The 5,995-nt window shown below is 40.5% G+C and overlaps 1 pseudogene; it reads left to right on the top strand.

Annotated features, from left to right (window-relative positions):
- Positions 1 to 743: 743 nt before the first annotated feature.
- Positions 744 to 981, top strand: LOC128647408 (serine palmitoyltransferase small subunit A-like; annotated as a pseudogene).
- Positions 982 to 5,995: the final 5,014 nt, after the last annotated feature.

Here is a 5,995-nt window from a genome sequence, read left to right as displayed (position 1 = left end):
ACATTTTTTTTCTCACAAATGGGTTTTACTGAATCTGTTCCACAGATATATTCCTGAGTTCCAAAAAAAAGTGAGAAGACATTTAAAGCATTTAACGATACAATGATTCAAATTCTTTTTTAGAGGAAGGCCATAGTATCTGCCAATATAGGGCTAGATCATGAGGGACATGCTAACGGTACAGTTATGCGCGACGGATATTGGATTTATTTTGGCTGTTTGTGTACATCGGAAGTAGCACACGTATTTCAAGTTGAAAGTAAAATGCAAGTAAAATGCATTCGCACAATATTAAATGCACATCGGGAAACTTCAGAGCTTTGGTTAACAGTTCTCTAGAATAAGTTGCACAAAATACATCAACATTACATTTTAAAGTGCAGTTAAATTTATAACACCATCTAATAAAAATTATTGAAAGAAAATTGCATAAAAAAGTTACAAGGGCTCAAAGATATGAGGTCACAGGTAGAAAAAAGGCATGCAAAGGGCTTTAATAAAAAGATACATATATATACATGTCTACGTATATGTATGTAATATATATATATATATATACTGTATATATCAATCTTCACATAGGGCTCACAGGATTTAATTTTTTTTCAATATTTATTTCCAATAGGAGTTGAAAAATAGATTAATCTCAATGTTTCGACCCTACATAGGGCCTTCCGCAAGACAATTTGTTAAGCAGCCATGAGCTGTTACGGCTATATAAGGGCGTCTCAGCCAAACTCCCGATGAACAGACCTTCTCAGCCTGGACCTGAGGGCTCGTTGGGCCGTGCCTGGAAGCACATGTCATGGCTGTATTATCAGTACCTTTTGGTCACCGCATTGTATATGCTGGAGCCCTGGGAGTGCAACGTCTTCAACTCCATGTTGGTCTCTGTTGTAGGAATGGCCCTGTACACTGTGTATTTTCTTTATGCCACGGCACATTCTGGCTATCCTACACTATTTTGAAATTGTTCGATGACATCAGTGACACAGAAGAACCATGATGTAGCAAAGGACTTTGTGGGAGTCGAATAGCTTCCTTAATGAGCATTTCTGACACTCTACTAATTTCAGTGAGTATCCAAAGTTTCTGTGGTGATCTCTGAGGTTTCTTTATTAGTTATGGAGGAGTTCTCCAGCTAGTGGTTATCCTTAACTGAATATTAAATTAGAAAACTGATATTGATGGGTTAGTATGAGCACTCAAAAATGGATGGAGGGGTATAAGCATGGGAGGGAGGGTATGAGAATAGAAAGGGGGTATGAATATGAAGGGGGAGTATAGAAGGGGCAGTGAGCATGGAATGGGGGAGTATGAGTATGGAGGGGAGGGTATGAGCATGGAAGGGAGGTAATGAACATGGAAGGGAGGGTATGAGCATGGAAGGGGGTATGAATATGAAGGGGGGGAGTATGAGCATTAAAAGGGGAAGTATGAGGGGGGCGGAGCCGGCCAGCGAGAGACATGGCCGCACTTTGAGTGAGCTCCGAGCGTATTTGCCCAAAACAGCTTATGTAGGGACACTCGAGAGCCATCTTGCAGGGAGATCACTCATTCTAAACACCGGAGCAAATGGAGAGTTAAAAAGTTGCGGCCATTTACATAAAAAATACGGACTTGCTGCAGCTTAATATTTGGGCCTTGGTCGCGGCCGCCATCTTTGCAGCCTGAAAATACGCAGCACCGGTATCTCCCGGATCACTCACACTGCCGCACACCTAGATAGCAGATCCCAGGAACTATACGGATCACTGAGCAGAGTACTATCGATCGCTCAGAAGAAGTAAGGTATGTTGGCATATACAGACCTATAATACGGTCGCCACCTCCATAGCCCCAGGTCACAATACTCCATACCGGATATTCCTGGAACAATAGCCGGGGTTGCGCGACTTAAAAAGAGGGACTGTTGGGATGCATAGACCACAGCAGTGAGCGTAATCAGCTGCCTGCATGGAACAACATGTCTTATTTGTGACGCAGCAGTTGTAATAATATAAGACACATACCCAGATAACAGACTCTGTGAAAAAGATTAAGAGACAGTGAGAAGGGGTTTATTTTTTCTCCCCCCTTGTTGTGTGTCGTTTCAGCTGACAGCCAAACTACCTTGGGGTCTATTTGAGTATGCCTCAGCACAAAAGCTTTGATTAACATTACCATGCTGCTTTGATACGACGCACCTATCACAGCTCACAATTGGTGAGGGAGATTTTACACTTATATACCTGTCATTACTACAGGGCATTACTACAGGACTTGAAATATAGCTATAGCTCAGAATTTGATAACAGCTGTGACAGTATTCCAGTTAACAGAAGCATTTCTTAACGCTGTACGAAAATGTCACCGAAAAAGATATCTAAAACAGGTAAAGAGGCAAAAAAGCCAGCAACTCCACGTCATTCAGTAAGCTCCTTTTTTAGAGCTGCAGAAACCTCACAACCTGCTCTACCTGATCTTGCCACACCACAGAGATCGGAGATGTCACATTCAGATAGTGAGGAAAGCGACACAGAGGAGTCAATTCCACTAACCAAGTCCTTCTTGGCTACTATACCATCCAAAAGCGACCTGGATAACATAAATTTTAAGGTGCGAGACTGTATAAGGGAAGAACTAGCTACTCTAAGAAAGGATATGTCAGAGATTGGCAATAGGGTGGAAACACTTGAAGAGGATAACGAATTTAATCAACAAGAAATTTCTAACTTACAGACCACAGCCCAAGTACATGATACTCTGCTTATGCAACTGCAAGATAAGTTGGAAGACTTAGAAAATAGAGAACGACGCCAAAACCTTAGAGTCAGAGGGATCCCGGAAACAATCCTGCCAAACACCATTCCTGAATTTCTTAGAGGCCTCTTCTCCTTTCTACTAGGCCCTTCGTCTACAGCAGATCTATCAATGGACAGGGCTCACAGGGCTTTAAGGCCAAGGCCCTCGGATCAAGCACCCCCCAGAGATGTCATACTTAAAATGACTCATTTTCAAACCAAGGAAGATATCCTGAAAGCGGCGAGACAAATCAAAGACATTAGTTTTCAGAATTGTCGCCTGCAAATATTTGTGGACCTCGCCCCTCGCACTTTGCAGAGGCGTAAAGAATACCAACATCTGACAACACTACTCAGAGCAAAAGGAATTCCTTATCGTTGGGGCTTCCCATGTTCCCTTAATACCTCCTATAAAGGCAACAAACTTACCTGTAAGACACTGGATGATATCCCAGACTTTTGTGAAGCTCTGGGGTTAGACCCCCCTCAACCAACACCACTGAGGGTAGAAAAAGATTTGGATGACACAGCAAAACCATCGAGACCTCCCAAAGCACAATGGCAACAGCAAAAGAACAAGAAACCGAGAAAGCACCAAGATCACACACCAGCTGACAAGCCGGGATGATCCAGGACTGAGCCAATTGGGTGAGATGCATCCATGTTGCATAAGTTTAATATTGTTTTTATTATATCAATGATTACTATATCTGTAAATGTTTATCAGACTCTTCAAAGAAAAAGACTGAACATTTTATAATAGTTCTTTGAAGCGGTTATAGTCTGACTGTTTCAAACTGAGCCAAGGTCCCTGTAGGGGTGCCTGTACACCCTCTACTGTTTTTCTTATATCAATGACTTCTATCTTTGTAAACGTTTATCAGACTCTTCAAAGAAAAAGACTGAACATTTTATATTAGTTCTTTGAAACGGTGATAGTCTGAATGTTTCAATCTGAGCCAAGGTCCCTGTAAGGGTGCCTGCACACCTACCTAATTATAAGTTCTCATTATGGGCAAGCTAATTTTCCCCCTATGTGGAGACTTGAAATGTCAAGTTACTTGTTATTGTTACTGTTTTTATTGTTTTTGTTTATATTTATGTTTTTGATGTTCTTGTTTGTGTTTAGTTTATCTGCAATCAGCAAAGCTTCAAACGTATGTACCTTTAATGCTATCCTTGCACTATTTTGTCATTTTTACATCGAGACAATACAGTTAGATAAGCTGTGACCTAATAAAAAAAGTCATGACTGGATTAAAACCGATTACATTTATGACACAAAACGTAAAAGGCTTCAATACATCTCATAAACGACGCATAGCATTTACTGACATTATACACAAGCAAGTTGACGTCCTTTTCCTACAAGAGACACATTATATAGAGGGACAGGAACCTGGGTTTTTTGCATCCATATATACTAGACATTACCATAGCAGCCACCCAACAAAAAAGATTTCAGGAGTTAGTGTGTTACTTCACAATTCCCTACAGTTTCATGTCCAGCAAATAGACAGAGACAATGAAGGGAGATATCTGGCACTGGAGGGATTACTCCACGGGAAACCAATCACACTGGTTAATATTTATACTCCAAACACACGCCAGGCATCTTTCTTTCGGAAGATATCCAATAATATTTTAGCCTTTTACAAAGGGTCCCTTATAATCGGCAGTGACCTAAACACCTCCTTGAATCCGGTGCTATATAGCTCAACCAAACAATCCCTAGTGTCGAAAAAATCAATTAAGTCTATCAAGGAGGATTTAACGCTATTAGGAGTTCACGATGCTTGGCGTGTCCAACACCCGAATGATAGGAATTTTACATTTTACTCAGCACCGCAAAACACCCATTCACGTATAGATTACATATTTGTAGATCACAACACCATCTCCTCAGTGACTTCCACAGACATTGTCCCAACTAGTTGGTCTGATCATTCAGCAGTTATTTGCAAGATACAGTGGTCCACACTCCCCTTTAAGACATATCAATGGCGCTTTGATGACACCATACTAAAAGAAGAACCATTACTACACCAGGTAGAAAAATGTATAGCAGACTATTTTAACCACAACAACACTCCAGGTACAAACCCATACACTTTATGGGAAGCACACAAGTGTGTTATGAGAGGTGAGATGATAAGAATTAAAGCTTTCCAAAATAAAACACATAGGATGCAGCAAACAGATCTTACTACCACTTATCATCAAGTGGAAAGTCTATATAAGGACAACCCACACGATGACTCCCTAAAATCACAATGAGATCAAGCTAGGCAGCAACTCAAAAATTTCTTAGAAAAGACAGCCCAGAAGCAAGCGTTAAAATTACAGCAGAAATTCTTCATAGAAGGTAATAGACCGGGTAAACTTTTGGCAAGAGCACTTAAAACAAAGCAGTCGGCCTATTACATTAATGCACTACAAGATCCCCCTAGTGGTTTAACCGTAGAGACTCACAGAATGACAGAAATATTCAGGGAATATTACTCTGAGTTATATAGCTTAACCCCACGAAGAAACACTGCAGTACATAATATAATTTGCAACAAATATTTAGATACTATTTCAGTACCCATAATACCTCAGGAGGAACTTGATTCTTTTAGTTCAGCTATTACAGCAGAGGAGATTGATAGGGCCATACATTCATTAAAACAGGGTAAAAGCCCTGGCCCGGGTGGTCTCACCAGCGGTTATTATAAAAAATTCAAACATCTTCCCCTCCCACACTTGCTAGCAGTTTTTAATTATATTGACGAATCCCATGAGCTTCCTTCTTCCATGCTCGAAGCAATAGTAACAATCATACTGAAACCGGGTAAAGACCCGACTATTCCATCAAATTACCGCCCAATATCAATTTTGAATATAGATATAAAAATATATGCCAAGATTTTAGCCACCAGAATTAACAAAACACTACCCTTATTGATCCATCCAGACCAGGTAGGCTTCGTGCCACGACGGGAAGCTAAAGACAATACTGTCAAAATTTTACATTTAATACAATATGCAAACACACATGATATCCCCCTTGTTTTGTTATCGACTGACGCTGAAAAAGCTTTTGACAGACTGGACTGGACCTTCTTAAAACTCACCTTACAGAAATTTGGCTTCCCGGACAACTTTATCCAGAAAATTATGGCCCTCTATACTTATCCAACTGCTAAAATTAAAGTCAATGGTACTCTTTC

This window comes from Bombina bombina, chromosome 2 (assembly GCF_027579735.1).
Source record: "Bombina bombina isolate aBomBom1 chromosome 2, aBomBom1.pri, whole genome shotgun sequence".
Taxonomy (NCBI): domain Eukaryota; kingdom Metazoa; phylum Chordata; class Amphibia; order Anura; family Bombinatoridae; genus Bombina; species Bombina bombina.
Note: the sequence above shows the minus strand (reverse complement) of the source record. Positions and strands in the feature narration are given on the sequence as shown.